Source organism: Mustela nivalis (genome assembly GCF_964662115.1).
Source record: "Mustela nivalis genome assembly, chromosome: 16".
Lineage (NCBI taxonomy): Eukaryota > Metazoa > Chordata > Mammalia > Carnivora > Mustelidae > Mustela > Mustela nivalis.
Genome location: NC_139035.1, coordinates 48593871 through 48609894, shown reverse-complemented (window position 1 = coordinate 48609894; position 16024 = coordinate 48593871). Strand labels below are relative to the sequence as shown.

The following is a 16024-nucleotide window of genomic DNA, read 5'->3' as shown; positions in this document are numbered from 1 at the left end:
AAGGTTTTTTTTTTTTTTTTTAAAGATTTTATTTATTCGACAGAGAGAGATCACAAGTAGGCAGAGAGGCAGGCAGAGAAAGAGGAGGAAGCAGGCTCCCCACCGAGCAGAGAGCCCGATGCGGGGCTCGATCCCGGGACCCTAGGATCATGACCTGAGCCGAAAGCAGAGGCTTTAACCCACTGAGCCACCCAGGTGCCCCCTTAGTTCATAGTTTAAAAGCATGGGCTGGTAGTGACTTTTGTCCAATGTATTTTTTTCTTCATGGGTTTTATATCTTCTAGTCTTCCAATGTGGAAGGAGTCTTGGTGCTCTCAGCTAGGTCTTTGTGTTTCCGTGAGCGGCTCAGGCATTCACAGCTTGACCTTGGTGTTCTCACAGTCACTCTGTGACCATGATGGGTCAAGGCACAAACAAGCCCTCTCTAATTATGTCTGAACAAAGAACATGAACGTCATCCAAACCACAAGAAAAGCCATAGAGCCTTCTATCCTGGCTAAGTGAGTGACCACAGCTTTTCTTTTCTCTCTCTTTCTTTTCTTGCTTCTCTCTCTTTTTTAATACCAATTATATCTTCAGTCTCAGTATAGTCATCCCTCATGCTAGATAAAATTTTAGGTGTCCAAAGGATTACTCCTGCTTACTGACAGCATCCAATCTAAAACACAGCCCAGCTTCCTTAAACTCTCCTCAAAATCATCTAACATAAACCTGAGTCCTCTAAGTCCTTCCTACTACCTTCCTGCTGAGATGCCCATTCAATATCCCTTTGGTTGTTTTATTTATTGCTGCAATGAGTAATAAACCCAGGCTGTCCAACCAGACGTGTGTTCCTGGTAGTCTTTAGCTGGAGGGCATTAACAAAGGTTAGGTTTTGTATTTCGTAGGTATCCTATCAATTTAAAAAACTGAGATGCATTTCAGATACCATAAAATTCATTCTTAAAAACTGTATAATTCAGTGGTTTTTAGTATATTCACAATGTTGTGCAATCATTATCAGTATCTAAATCCAGAACATTTTTATCACAGTCAAAGGAAACTTTATACTAATTAGAAGTCACACCCTAGTCCCTTCCTGCTCCGACTCTTGGCAACCATGGATCTATTTTCTGTCTTGATAGATTTGCATGTTTTAGATATTTCATATGAATGGAAGGACAGAATATGTGGCCTTTTGTGTGAGGCTTCTTTTACTCAGCATAATATTGTCCAAATTCATCCATGCTGTAACATGAATTAGTACCTCATTCCTTTTATGAGCGCATAATATTCCATTGTATGCGTTTGGCTTATTGACTCATCAACTGATGAATATTTGGGTTGTTTCCTTACTTTTTGCTCTATTAATAATGCAGCTAGGAACATTTTGTGTAAGTTCTTGTGTGGGCATAGGTTTGTGGTTCTCTTGGACGAATACCTAGGAGTGCAATTGCTGGGTCATATGGTACCTCTATCTTTAATCATTTGAGGAACTGGCAAACTGTTTTACAAAGCTGTTGTCCCATTTCCCATTCTCATTGGTAATGTATGAGGGCTCCTCTCTCTCCATATTGTTACCAACACTTGTTATTGTCTGTCTTTTTGGTTATTGCTAACCTACTTGGAGGGAGGTGGTACTTCATTGTGGTTTTCACTTGTATTTCCCTGGTGCCTAATAATAATGAGCAACTTTTCATGTGGCCTTTTTTGGTTTGTTTGTTTGTTTTTGGGGGGGTTTGCCCCTTTTATATCTTATTCATCTATTTTATTTACTTTTTATGTTTTTAAATATTTTGAGAGAGAGAGAGAGGTAGAAAGAGAGAGTGCACAGTGGGAGGGGCAGTGAGAGAGGGAGATGCACACTCCCTGCTAAGCAGGGAGCCAGATGTGGGCTCAATCCCAGGTCAATCTCAGGACCCTGGGATCATGACCTGGGCCAAAGGCAACAGTTAACTGCCTGAGCCACCTAGGCACCCCATCTATATAATTTTAAATATTATTTATTAGAAATGTCTAATGATGGGTGCCTGGATGGCTTAGTGGTTTAAGTGTATGACTCTTGATCTCAGCTCAGGTCTTGATCTCAGTGTCGTGAGTTCAAGCCCTGTGTTGGGCTCCAGGCTGGGCATGAAACCAACTTAAAAAAAAAAAAAGAAAGAAAGAAAGAAAAGAAAAACTATCTAATGAGATCCTTTGCTCATTTTCAAATTAGTATATATATTTTTTGTTGAATGGTTCTTTATATACTCTGGATGCTAAAATATTATCAGATATGTGATTTGCAAATAGTTTCTTTCATTCTATGGGTTGTCCTTTCACTTTCTTTGAAGCACGAACGTCTTTAGTTTTGATAAAGTGCAATTAATCTTTTTCTTTTGTTTCTAGTGCTTTTGCTGTCGTAAATTCATTGCCAAATCTAAGATTATGAAGATTTACACCTATATATTTAAAAAGTGTTCTATAGTTAGGCCTTTGATCTATTTTGAGTTGCTTTTTGTACATGGTGTGAGTGAGGGGTTTTGCATATAGATATCTAATTTTTTAGCCCCATTCTTTTATATATTTCATTCTTTGCATATAGATATGAAGTTGTCCTAGATATTTCATTCTTTTACATATAGCTATCTAGTTATTCTAACCTCATTTGTTGAAAAGACTTATCTTTCTTCATTTAATGGACTCTGCACCTTTTCTTTTTTTTAAGAGATTTTTTATTTATTTATTTGACAGAGAGAGAGAGATCACAAGTAGGAAGAGAGGCAGGCAGAGAGAGAGGGGGAAGCAGGCTCCCTGCTGAGCAGAGAGCCCAATGCAGGGCTTGATCCCAGGACCCTGGGATCATGACCTGAGCCAATGGCAGATGCTTAACAACTGAGCCACCCAGGTGCCTCTGGTTTGTTCTTCTTTCTCTAGTTTTAGATGGTGGAAGTTTAGGTTATTTTCTGATCTTATTTCATACAAGACTTTATAACTATAAAATCCTTCCAACACTGCTTTAGCTCCATCCTATATGTTTTAGGATATTATATTTTCATTCGCATCTGTCTCAAAGTATTTTCTAATTTTTTTTTCTAATTTTTTCTTTGGCTCATTTTTTAAAGAGGTGTGTTTAATTTCTACATAATTGTGAATTTTTCAAATGTCCTTTTCTTATTGAGTCCTAACTTTTTTCACTGTGGTCAGAGAACATACTTGTATAATTTCAGTCCCCAAAGATTTATTGAGGGTTGTCTTATGACCTAACATGATCTACCTTGAAGAATGATTTATGTTTAGTTAAGAAGAATATGTATTCTATTGGGTGGTATTATATAGTACCTGTTTGATTTTGTTGGTTTGTAGTGTTGTTCATGTCTTCAACTTCCTTATCGGTCTCCTATTCTGTTGTATAATATCTTTTATAAGCACTTATGGATTTAATTTGCTGAGCTTTGTTCAGAATTTTTGTATTTTGGGGGGTCTGAAAATATGTGGTCCTATGGGGATAAGTTGGTGACTGAATATGCTATGCTTCAGAGAGAAATTCCTCATTATTCATGCTGGAAGCTCAGGAGATGCCACTGACCTGGAACTACTTCATTCTCTCTTGAAGGTCTGCTCAGTACGTGAATCTTAAAATTTACCATTCTACCCCTGACCCAAGACTTAAGTTTTCAATAACAGTGGTGAAAGGGGCATCAGCATCAGGCAACCTTGCAGCTTGGGCTGTGACTCAGCCTCTTCTACTTCCTCCTCTGGACTTCCTCTGAACTGCAGTGCAGGTTTTTGTTTTTGTAAAATAACATCCCTTGACACACTTCCCAGCGATGTCTCAAAACTGTGTGTCCTTTCCCAGGTTTAGTTACTCTTCAGTGGAGGGTTTTCCAAAAAGCCTAGGATAAAAGTAGATCTCACTTACTCTTTACTTGACTGAAATATAGATACTGACCTTCCTACTGAAAGGGTGGCATTTTCTGGTATCTACTCTAAACTCCTTTTTATTTTTTATTTTAAAGAAGGAGAGAGAGACAGGAGAAAAGAGGGAGAGGAGGGGCAGAGAGGAAGAGAGAAAATCCCAAGTAGTCTCCATGTCCAGTGCAGAGCCCAATGTAGGGCTCAATCCCACAGTCCTGAGATCATGACCTGAGTCAAAATCAAGAGTTAGATGTACAACTGACTGAGCCACCCAGGTGCCCCACCTCTTGATTCTTTTTCTTCTTCTTCTTCTTCTTTTTTTTTTTTTTTTTTAAGATTTTATTTATTTATTTGACAGACAGAGATCACAAGAAGGCAGAGAGGCAGGCGGAAAAAAAAAAAAAGAGAAATAGGCTCCCCGCCAAGCAGAGAGCCCAACGTGGGGCTCCATCCCAGGACCCTGGGACCACAAACTGAGTTGAAGGCAGAGGGTTTAACCCACTGAGCCACCCAGGTGCCCCTTAATTCTTATTGAAGGTTAACTCCAATCCTTTTATTATTGATTTCATAACCTTGAGTCTCTTTACTTTTTTCTACCGTTATATTTTCTCTTCGGTGTCTTCAATTCCTACCCTACTGGTGGCTCCTTCCGCTCGGTTTGTGAGCATTCTCAGCGACTCTCAATACCAGAAAACCAGGTAACACATCTCCCTTGACTTGTCCTCTGTACCACACCCTCTTCCCACTCTTCTGAACAATAGTTTCCTTAACCACTTCGGATCACTCTGTCTTCAGGTCTCCTTTTGAATTTAAACTTCCTAAAAACAGTCAACACTGACAGGCTTCACTTTTCCACCTCCCATTTACTTCTTAACTAATGGCAGTTTGGCTTCTGTTCCTAACTCCCTTCACTAGGGTTACCAAGGGTGTTTTAGTTCCTAGAGTCAGAAAGTTTCCAGTTTTTACCTCACTTGATCTTTCTGTAGCACTTACCACTGCTGATCATTCCTTCCTAGAAGCTTGGGCTTCTCTTGGATTTTGAGATACCATTTTCCAATGGTTTTCCTAGATTTTCTCTGATCTCTCCTACTTGACAGCTTCTTTTCTTTTGCCCACCCCTTGAAATATTGGTTTTCCCCAAGATCATGACTTTGGTGCTCTTTCATCAACACACATTTATATGCTGATGATTCTAAATCTATTTTGTCATACTATCTTCTTTTCCTAAACTCAGACCAATATATCCAACTCTGCCAGCCATACCCATTCAATTATTCTATGAGTATCTCTTTCCAAACTTACCCCAAACTAAATTTATTTGTCCAGTAAATAGTATCCACTATGTGCCTGAGATGCACTTATTCCTACATTCATGAAGCTTATGGTCATCAATTTATTACACAGAGAATTGTTCTCTTTATTCTGTATTTCTTTCTTTTTTTTTTTTTTTTAAAGATTTTATTTATTTATTTGACAGAGAGAAATCACAAGTAGTCGGAGAGGCAGGCAGAGAGAGAGAGGGAAGCAGGCTCCCCACTGAGCAGAGAGCCCGACGCGGGACTCGATCCAGGACCCTGAGATCATGACCTGAGCCGAAGGCAGCGGCTTAACCCACTGAGCCGCCCAGGCGCCCCTATTCTGTATTTCTTTTGTCAGAGAGACAAATCACTATTATCTCTCTGCTCAACCAAGCCAAACCTAGACATTTCCTTGGACATACACTCTCTGTAAACTCCTAATTCTAACTTGTTTTGAAGTCCTGTCATTTCTACCTCTTCTTGATTCCTCCTTCCCCATTCACTATGTCATTGTTGTGGTTCATATCCTTAGTCCTTAGTTCTTACTAGAATGAAAACAGAACTTCCTAAGTGGTTTCCCTTTTTTTCTCACCCCTCCTTTGCAATGCTTTACATACTGTAATTCTAATGTTATGACTTATTTCAAGCCCTTCAGAGTCTTACTGTTGCCTTGGATTGGTACACAATTTTCATTCATTTCTTAGTTACTGTTATCTTCCTCCAGTTTATCTCTCACTTTTCTAGCACATTCCCCATTGTGTAGGAAACAGGTTTATTGAGGAATTATATCTTGTTGAAGTACATATATGAATTCTTGGATTTTTTTCTTAAAACACACCCTGTCAAGTTACCTTTTTCTATTGGATAATCATTCTTTGAAAGTTTTATTATGATTCCATAACTTTCTAATCATCTTTATTAGAATAGTCCAATTTCAGTGCCCAAGAATCAGTCTGGCCTATTTAAAATCTTTTCACCTCAAAATCGGTTCAGAGTTTGCTTCAGACTCTCACTTAAACTCAGTTGGAGAAAGGTGTGATCCGGCTCTGAGATATCTTTTTTCTATATCTCTTTTAAGCACCAGTTGCTCAAATGTTTGGAGTAGGGAAGAAGGTTGGAGAAGCAGAGTTAATTTGATTTACTTTTGGTGGCCTTTGCTGGTATGGTTTCCATGCAGATTTTACCTGGCCCTTCTGTCTCTGAGGAATTTACCTAGAGGAGCTGACATGTCTTACTTATTCTGATACTCCCAACATTGCTTTCTCTAGGTTGGGAATAGTATTGCTTGGTCTTAAGGCTGTCTGAGTGGTTTTATGGCTCTGTTACTCCATTAATCTCTTCATTTCTTCATGTGGAGCTACCATACTGCCAAGGTCCTCTTTCATACCTTCTCAATTTTGTGAAGTTTTGGTCCCCAAATCCTCAGAGACATTCTGTAGTTTAGTTCTTTCAGGCTCTCCCTACAAGGCCTACTCCAGCAGACCTACTGCCTCCAGAAAAATCTAAACCAGAATTCAGCATTCATTTTTTTGATGTGCTCTGCAGGTGCTCTGCCAAATTTGAGAGAACTTAATGTCAAGCATTACTTTCTTCCTTTCAGTGGGGTACCGGGGCTGGATAGGACATCAGTACTTAGGCTTTTAAGATCCTCTCCCAAGATCTGTCTCACAGTGTGAGTGATGTTACCTGGGTGATCCAGATATCAATGAGTACGTTTGACTAGGACTGGAGATTGAGGATGGTAGTGGTTGCAAAACAATGTGAATGCACTTAATGCCACAGAACTGTACTTACGAGTAATGGAAGTTCTATATAATGTGTATTTTTCCATGTAAAAGAAAGAAAGGGTTTGGTGGGAAGGGGTTTCTGCAGTTCAGCAGGCTTCTAGTTGATGAGGGGAGGCTAGTTTTCATTTCTTACAGGTGCCCTGATTGGGTTCTCTTGGAGCTGTCTCAGCTTGGGTAAGAGAATGCATCTCCCTTCCCTCCCTGATAGAGAAGAAAAGAAATAGTAGCTTTTCTCAACAGGAACTGCATGCCCTACAAGGCTGATGACTTATTTCTCCCCAGGGTTCCTTTTCTATTGCTGGGAATTAAGTGTTTGTTTCTTATTTGGGGTTTTTCTGACCTGATGCTTCTCAGTAATTCCTGTGGGAATGTGAGTAGCCCATCTACTGGGGCTGGAGTCTAAATAGAATGTGAGGTAGTTAGTATGTGCTTTGGGTATTAGCCTCTTTCCAGAATAGATAACCTCACTTGACATTCCCTTACATGAGTTTATACTGATATGTCAAAGTACAAAATGAAAAATGCTGTAATAGGAGAGAGAATAGACAGAAATTGAAGGATTTCTCATGTTGCCATGCCTTTTTAGGTGGGTGTTTCATATCTTCATTTAGAAATGAGAAGGATAAGGAAGATCTTCCACCCAAAATGCATGTTTGGGCTGCTGATTATGAATGCTTGCCTCGCTTTCATAGATGCCTGTGTTTGGTGTGTAATCAGCCTAAGATCACAGGCTGAAATTTGGAGGCAGAATAGGGATCCAACCCTAGTAAGTGAAGCTCAGTTTCAGATGTTGGAAGTGGGGCAAAGACTCTACTATGACAGTATATGTGGATGTGCCCCTCCTCCATTTATGCCTCAGTACCTTTGCACTTGCTGATATAGAATTCTAAGAGAAACCACTTACACTGAAATCAAAATAATTCTATACTAATTGTATAGAGCAGGTAACGTTCCAGAATACCTAACTTGGATCCCCATGGGTGTTCAACTGATTCTCAGTTTTTATCAATCAATTTGGGAAAGTGGCCAGGATCCCATTTGAATCTTAGTAGGTTCTGATAACACATGGATAATCTCTTCCACAACTTCAGATAAGGCATGTTTTTGATTGTGGAAAATGAAGAGACAGACAATCGATGGGAAGAATTCCCTGTAAGTGTAGTCATTGCCTGAAAGCACCACGAACTTCTTAAGCCTCACTGTGTTTGATTCTGCTGCCACTCCAGCATGATGCGAGTTTGACCATTTGGAAAAAGCAGCTATTAAGAATCTTGCATGTGCTATGCCAGCTGTCTGTCATTTTTAGAATATGGCTTTGGTTCTCTATTTTGAGAAGGCATTTTATTCAGTTTCCAGTTGGTCAGCATTACTAAGAGACACTCAATTCATCAGAGGTTACTTACAGGGCAAGCTCAGTTGAGAGAGGGAGATGCCGTGATTCTAAAGCATTATGAATGCTGTCCTTTCAAGGGAAGGCAACTGCGTTTCAACTTGAGATGCTACCATGTTCTGCTAGACAGCAGCCGCCATCCCACAGTTCAGCGTTGGGTTTTTGTTGTTGTTGTTTTCATATTGTTAAGGAATTCTTGTGAGTTATTTCAGAGATGTTTGGAATGATATTCTTTATTATTCTAGGAACTTGTTTGAGAGAGACTGTTGTGTATTCTAATGAAAGATACTAGGTCCAAAGTGTAACAACCTCTCAGCAAGGGATAACTTACAGCAAAAGCAACACTTTCTCCTGTTATCTCAGTCACTGGTTTTAACACTCAGAATGGTCAATACTCACAATTTTAGCTTAGAGCTGAATTTGATAAAAAATAGGTTTCTTTTTTTATGTTCCTTTTTTTATTGACATAAATTTTTCCTGGAGTTAAATGTGCAGATTTTAAGCATATGTAAAATTCAACGAATTCTAATATTCATTCCTGTTTAACCATCTTTAAATCAAGATATAGATTATTTCCATCACCCCAGAAACTTCCTTTATTTTTACTTCTATTCTCTTGATCCTCTTCAGGCAAATATTGTTTTTTGTCACCATTGATTAGTTTTACCTGTTCTAGAATAGCATATGAATAAACTCATCTATATGTATCTTCTATGCCTGGCTTTTTTTTCACCCATAATATTTTTGAGGTTTGTCCTCATTGTTACATGGATCAGTACTTCTCCTTAAGTTGTTTTCACCAAAAATGGGAAATTTTAGCCATTATTTCTTTTGAGTATTCCCCCCCCCCCTTTTTTTTCATCCTCTCTCCTCTCTTTTTGGGACTCTGACTCTGTGGTTAGACTGTTTAATATTGTCATTTATGTCTTTATAAAGTTTTGCTCACTTTTCCTAATTTTCATTGGAATAGATTTCTATTGATATTTCTTCAAGTTCACTAATTTTTATTCTCTAGTCTGCTCTTACATTCATCTGGTAAAATTTTTGTTTCTGGTATTATAATTTTCAGTTTTAGAATTATCCTTTGGCCTTTTTCATGGTTTCTAGATTGTTGAGATTATTATCATTTAGTTTTTACTTTAACTCCCTAAACATTATCATAACTTCTCTAAAGTATGACTATGCTAATTTTAACATGTGAGCTACCTCAGGGACTGCTTCTATTGATTCATTTTTTGTTTTTTGCTTTTTTTCCTTGATTATGGGTCTTCATAACCCTTTTTTAAAATTGTTATTTTTTTTATTATATACACATTTTATGTAATGCGTTATAGAGACTCTAAACTCCATGATCTTCCTTCCATGAGTGTTGTTTGGACTTCAAAATGAGTTTCAAACTGAATATTTTGTATTGTGCACTTAATGAACTATGAAATTTGGGAAGTGATTAGATAAATATTTACAGATATGTTTTCCTTTCTCTGTAGCCTGATCTTTTCTGCATGCCTCAGCAGTTTGAGCCTCTAGCATTTTTCCCTCTCACATTCCCAACCTTTGCTTAGTATTTTCGCTGATCACAATACTCTTTACACTAAATTGTGATAATCTGTTTACTTATTTATATACCCCTTCAACTATGGGGGCATGAGGGCTTTACCTTGTTTCGTCTAGCTCAGTATTTGTCACTGAACATACAAATATACTGATAAATGAATAAGTAAATGGAAGAATTAAACAAAATAGAAATATTTGAAATGGAAATTTGAAACTGAGATTTTCATGAAATGTCTGTTTTTACAAAGGTCTTAAGTAGTGGTTATCCTGGACTGAATTTTGTCATATGTTATCAGTATTTGAGTTGAGTCATTTTAACACTAATAAAATATTTATGTTGAAAAATATATACACGTTTATATAATTGAAAGGCAGAGGAAGTCTCGAGGTCTCTGCAGCTCGCAGCTGGAAGGTAGGAGGCAGGTTAACAGGAAAGAAAAAGATTAAATTCTCAAGCGATCTGCTCTAATTTCTCTTAAGCTGTGATTCAGGACAGGACTCTGGAAATCTGGAAAGATATGAATGCACTAATGCATTCCAGAAGAGTGGGTGACAGTGGTTTTATGTCACTTTATGTCACATAGGTTAAATTTTAATGTACAGTGAAACTCCATTTTGCCAGGTAAGAGAACCAGGGCCAATTTATACAGAAAATTCTAGTATAATAACATAACAGGCTAACATTAATAAATGGTCTGCTTTTTCTTTTTGAAATAAAGATGGCTGAGATAGTGAAAAGAAATTTTAGGATGCGGTTTGGACCTTATGAAAGGATTGGATTTAATTGTTTTGCATTCTCAAATTTTCCTGTAACATTAACTAATAAGCCTACTTATTCTTTCATTTATTCCTTTACGCACAATCATTTTTTATATGCATACTTCAGGCTAAAGGTGGTGCTAGGCCTTGGTTACGTATAAATGGTTAAGACACCATCCCTCCCCATTAGGCCTCATGGGAAACTCTATAATGTACTTCATTATATATAAATATTGACTTAAACTACAGGAATCCCAGGGAAGAATGTTTAACTTTGCTTGAAAAGAAAGAGGGAGTGTACCCGGGAGAAAGTGCCTCATAAATTAGAACTTGAAAACAAAGTCAAGGAGTTTTTTTAAAAAAAAATCAGCAAAGTTGCAGATGTAAAGAAGAAAAGGAAGGAGAGAACAGTAGAAGGAAAAGCATAGAGAGAGCTAATGCCTTAGAAGAGAAAGTGGTCTGAAGGCCAATGGAAATACGAATCAACCTGTGCAGTTTGGTGATTAGTAGTGTCTAGTGCAACATATGGCTTTGGGCAATTGTGTATCATCTTACGGTAGTGCTATTTTCTTATTACCAGTGGCCTAAAGATTAGTATTAGCCAACTTATGCTATGCAGCTATATTTGAGGGTACAGCTACAAATTTAAAGAATTTGCTCTGCGGACACGTTTTATTTGGCCAGCGCAATCATTTAAATAATTTTTTATTTTTAATGTGCTTATCAGTTTGCAACAACTTCCACATGTCTTTGTTGCTGTAGGTATGGTACTTCACACACTTAGGTTTTCTTGCTGATCCCTAAAGGTATTTTAGCATGCAGTCCTTAATCCAGAGTCTGGTTTTATGATCGTTTAAGAAATCTTTCCAACGTAAGACACAGTGTGAGTAAACAGTTGGATTGACATTGATTTCAGACGTTGTGCTGTTTTGTGTTATTGTTTGAATCTGAGGAAATTCTGTTACTTTGGGCAGTAGAATAAACAGTGTTGGTTTTAATGGTTGGATTATTGGACATTAGTCCAATTATCCAGCCAGAAGAGTTTAAATTACAAGAGCCTAGAAATTAGCTTGGACACATGCCTCAGCAGTGACTTCAGGAATGTAGTTACTGAAGCTGGCAAAAATAATTATTTTGTTGCACACTATCGTGCTTGTAGGAAGGAAGAACAGTGATAATAAAACAACAATAACGCAACAGAGTTATTTTAAGGGAAGTGTTATCCTTGATAGAAGCAGAACAAAAAGCCCCCTGAGATCTGAGTAAAGGAGATCTTAGGACAGAATCTCCAGAGGGGCAATGAGGGTGAATGCAACAGACCCCAGTGCTTTTCCCAGAACTGAACCACTCGCTTAATCCCTGTCCTTTTATCTCTTGCAGTGAAAACCTAGCTCAGCTCCCAGGGCTGTGATTCTCACTCCAAAAAACTCTCACCCCCATATTTAGGTGGAACCCCCTTGTGTTCTTTACTTCAGCACACCAGGGACACAAAGAAGTAGTAGCAAGTAACTCTCTTACATATTAAGAAAGATTAATATATATATAAAACTTAAAAGGGAAGACTTAACATTATTCAGCATAGCTCCTGATTCTCAGGAGCTACACTGTAGCCTCCTACGGACCTTCTGGTGCCTTGCTTGGCTCCCCTCCTCAATCCACACCTTTACTAGACACCTGTCTCTGCCCTTGTAGGGTAGGCACCTGCTGACGACCAATTGCTTTGCTGTAGTGACTCCCAAGAGCTTTTCTAATGACCCATCTGCTTGGGATCTAGACTACTGTAAAAGACTTCGTTTTAAATCATTAAGTCCCTTTCCTTATAAACTTGGGATCATTCGCTCTGTTTTGACAGATGAGAAACTCTTACACAGTAGATTGGCAGCCCAATTGATAATTGCTACTTCCGTCCATTAATGATGGAGCCTCTTAGGTTCAGCTGATTAGCCACACCTACTTTTGAAGCTTTCTAAGATTTGTTCATAGAAAGGAGAGAGGATAGGATTTTACTTATTTCCATCTCACGGTGGTTCTTAATCATACTATAGCAAGTATTCATGGGATAATACAAAGTTCAGCTTTTGCCCAAGTTCACCAAGAAATATATCAGTGTCTGGCACAGTTGCCCTTATTGTGTTGTTATTGCTGTAGTCCAGTTGGTAGTGCTTGGTAAGCCAATGTGAGAGTGCCCATATGCTGGCACAAAGGTCTGGATCAATCCTATGAAATTACCACCAAAGCAATCGAAGGGAAGTGTTTCACTGAGACAATCACTAAAGCTCTTAGCTCCTAAAGGAATCATTTGTTGCTCAGAGGCTGCTGGTGACTTCCAACCACTGATATGTTAATGTGGGTGTTTGTGTGTACCCATTGTGTGTATTCAGGAAGCAACCAGTAGCTAAATACATTGTTATTCTGAAAATTGATGAACAGTATTTGTTAGTATTCTTCTCTACCACATCTGCCATTCTAAGTGTGGCCATTAAACTGCATAAAATGTGTTTCTCATTAGACTTTTTTTTAGTAACTATAACATGAATTTTACATTCAAATAAATATTGAATTCACTGAAAAAAATTCTGATGTTGCTGCCTTTACTTAGAATGTTTTAAAATCTATTTTTATAGAAATCGCCTTTAGAGGTTTTAACAAATTCTTTTGCATATTCTCAGTAGTGACAATTTTTTTTTTTTTAAATCATTTCTGGGTAAGTTTGATTTTTGAAATAGTCAGGAGTTATTTGGTGTGAACTCTGGTAAAGTGGCGGGTGATCGTAGGTATCATAATCTTGCAGAAGGAAATAAAGTTGAATATGAGGATAAACAATGAGGTCTTCGTTTTGTCTTGTTTTGTAGATCAAGCTGGCTGCCTCAGATCTTCCTCTTCTCAACTATATTCTCTGCTCATCTATACAGCTGGAGAAGAAATGGTGGCGTGAATATCAGCACGATATTGGTCAATGCCTGAAAAGTCTCTGACAATGTATTTTCCAACCAGCAGGTTTTAACTGGGAACTCTCTCATTAAAAGTGAGTAAAACCTCTTTTCTCTCCGAAATGCTTTACTGTAACTACTACCATGAGACATTTTGTGAAAAGAGGGACAATGTTCTGTTTTGTTTTGTTTTTTATGCTCACGCTCGTGTTTCCCACACCTCATATTCTGCATGGCACATAGTAGTGTATTCAATAAATACTTGTTGAGTGAACAAAATGTAAACATGTTGACTTTTTAATGAACATTGGCCCTACTGTTAGTGAAAGCAGTGCTAACAAGATAACTTTTAGATAATTATAAATTGTAAGTGAATGTAACTAAGTTTCCATTATTAAAAAGATTATTTTTGCTTATATTAATATATTTTAAAAGATAATAAAAATTATTTCATAATGGCCATGTAAGATTATTTAGATTTTGTTATGATCTGACAATATAGGACAAGTATTCACAAAAATTACGATGTATTCTAAGAGTAGTCTTGTTCCTCTATTGAGTAAGCACAATGATCCCGCTAAAGGTCAGTCAGAACTGGGACCAGTTCTTTGCCCAAAAGCTTCTGCTGGCTCCACATATACTATGATGGGCTCTCTCCAAGGAACTTTGGATTGGGCAATTCCCATTGCCTAGAATCCACTTCTGCACATATCTCCATGGTCAAATTTTTTATTGTCTGTAAGTTTTAGCTATAAACTATAGGATTCTAGAAGATAATTTTTCTAATTCTCATCAATTTTATGAGCTTTTCAGGAAAAACTAGGTTCAGTTTTGAAGTAACATTATCTGAAATAAAATTAAGGTAAATAAAAAAGCAGAAATTTGGGAATGGTATTAATAGGCAGATAATTTATTTGAAGTCATTGTTGGTAGATTGAAAAGCCTTTCTTCACTTTGCAAGATTTCACGTCTTTTCAAGGAAAGGAAAGGAAATACAGAAACATGATTTTCTTTTCTTTAAGCATTTTATTTATTTATTTGAGAGAGTGTGTGCCAGAGAGCATGAGTGGGGCGGAGGGGATGGGCAGAGAGAGGGGAGAAGCAGATTCTCCACTGAGCAGGGGCTCGATCCTAGGACTCCGGGATCATGACCTGAGCTGAAGGCAGATGCTTAACTGACTGAGCCATAATTTTCTAATCTACTTAGTTTTGGTTGGTTATTGAGCATCTTGTTTTTTAAGTACGTTAATTTTATGAAGTGATGGATTAATGGTCCTTGAAACTTATTGTCATTTCTCTTTACTTTTTTTTTGTTTATTTATTTGTTTATTTTTTTAAAATTTTTTAAATTTTTTAAATTAAATTTATTTATTTTCAGCATAACAGTATTCATTATTTTTGCACCACACCCAGTGCTCCATGCAATCTGTGCCCTCTATAATACCCACCACCTGGTACCCCAACCTCCCACCCCCCCCCACTTCATTCCCCTCAGATTGTTTTTCAGAGTCCATAGTCTCTCATGGTTCACCTCCCCTTCCAATTTCCCCCAACTCCCTTCTCCTCTCCAATTCCCCATGTCCTCCATGATATTTGTTATGCTCCACAAGTAAGTGAAACCATATGATAATTGACTCTCTCTGCTTGACTTATTTCACTCAGCATAATCTTTTCCAGTCCTGTCCATGTTGCGACAAAAGTTGGGTATTCGTCCTTTCTGATGGAGGCATAATACTCCATAGTGTATATGGACCAGATTTTCCTTATCCATTCGTCTGTTGAAGAGCAGAAAGATTCCCTTCTTCTTCTTCTTCTTTTTTTTTTTAATAAACATATATTTTTATCCCCAGGGGTACAGGTCTGTGAATCACCAGGTTTACACACTTCACAGCACTCACCAAAGCACATACCCTCCCCAATGTCCATAATCCCACCCCCCCTTCTCCCAAACCCCCTCCCTACTTTTTTTTTTTTTTTAATCAATTAGGCCTCTATTCTACTTCATATTCCTACAGGCACATTCGATTGATAAAATATCTTCTAAGAGCAATACTTTCGTGTTATTTTGAGGCTGGTATACTTAGCCTAGAAATAAATAAAAGAACATTGCCATTTTAGGAGAAACAGCTGAAAAATGAGAAATACAGAGATGCTTGCCAAAAGACAAATATTTAGTAGAAAGAACATTTCTTACTTTTGCATTGAGTCTGGGAGTATTAGGAAAATGGAGGAAATTTGTGAGAGATCTTGTAGAGAATGTGTCTAGCTGACTTTTAATGGAAGTATAATCTTGAAAATGAAAATACTGATATATCCTCTAAGTGTAAATTAAGCTTTACTTTACAAAGATATATGTTCTTAGTTAAGTGGGATATTATTAGAGTTTTACAAACTCTTTTGTTATCACTCCATTTCCATGAAGTTATGAGA

General features: G+C 37.6%; 1 long non-coding RNA gene across 1 annotated transcript in view; it reads left to right on the top strand.

Annotated features, from left to right (window-relative positions):
- Positions 1–16024, top strand: part of LOC309850269 — a 114656-nt gene that overhangs the window by 23456 nt on the left and 75176 nt on the right. The window contains exon 2 of the long non-coding RNA XR_014304160.1: positions 13517–13689. This is a non-coding gene — a long non-coding RNA (uncharacterized lncRNA). The remainder of the gene's footprint in view (positions 1–13516; positions 13690–16024) is intronic.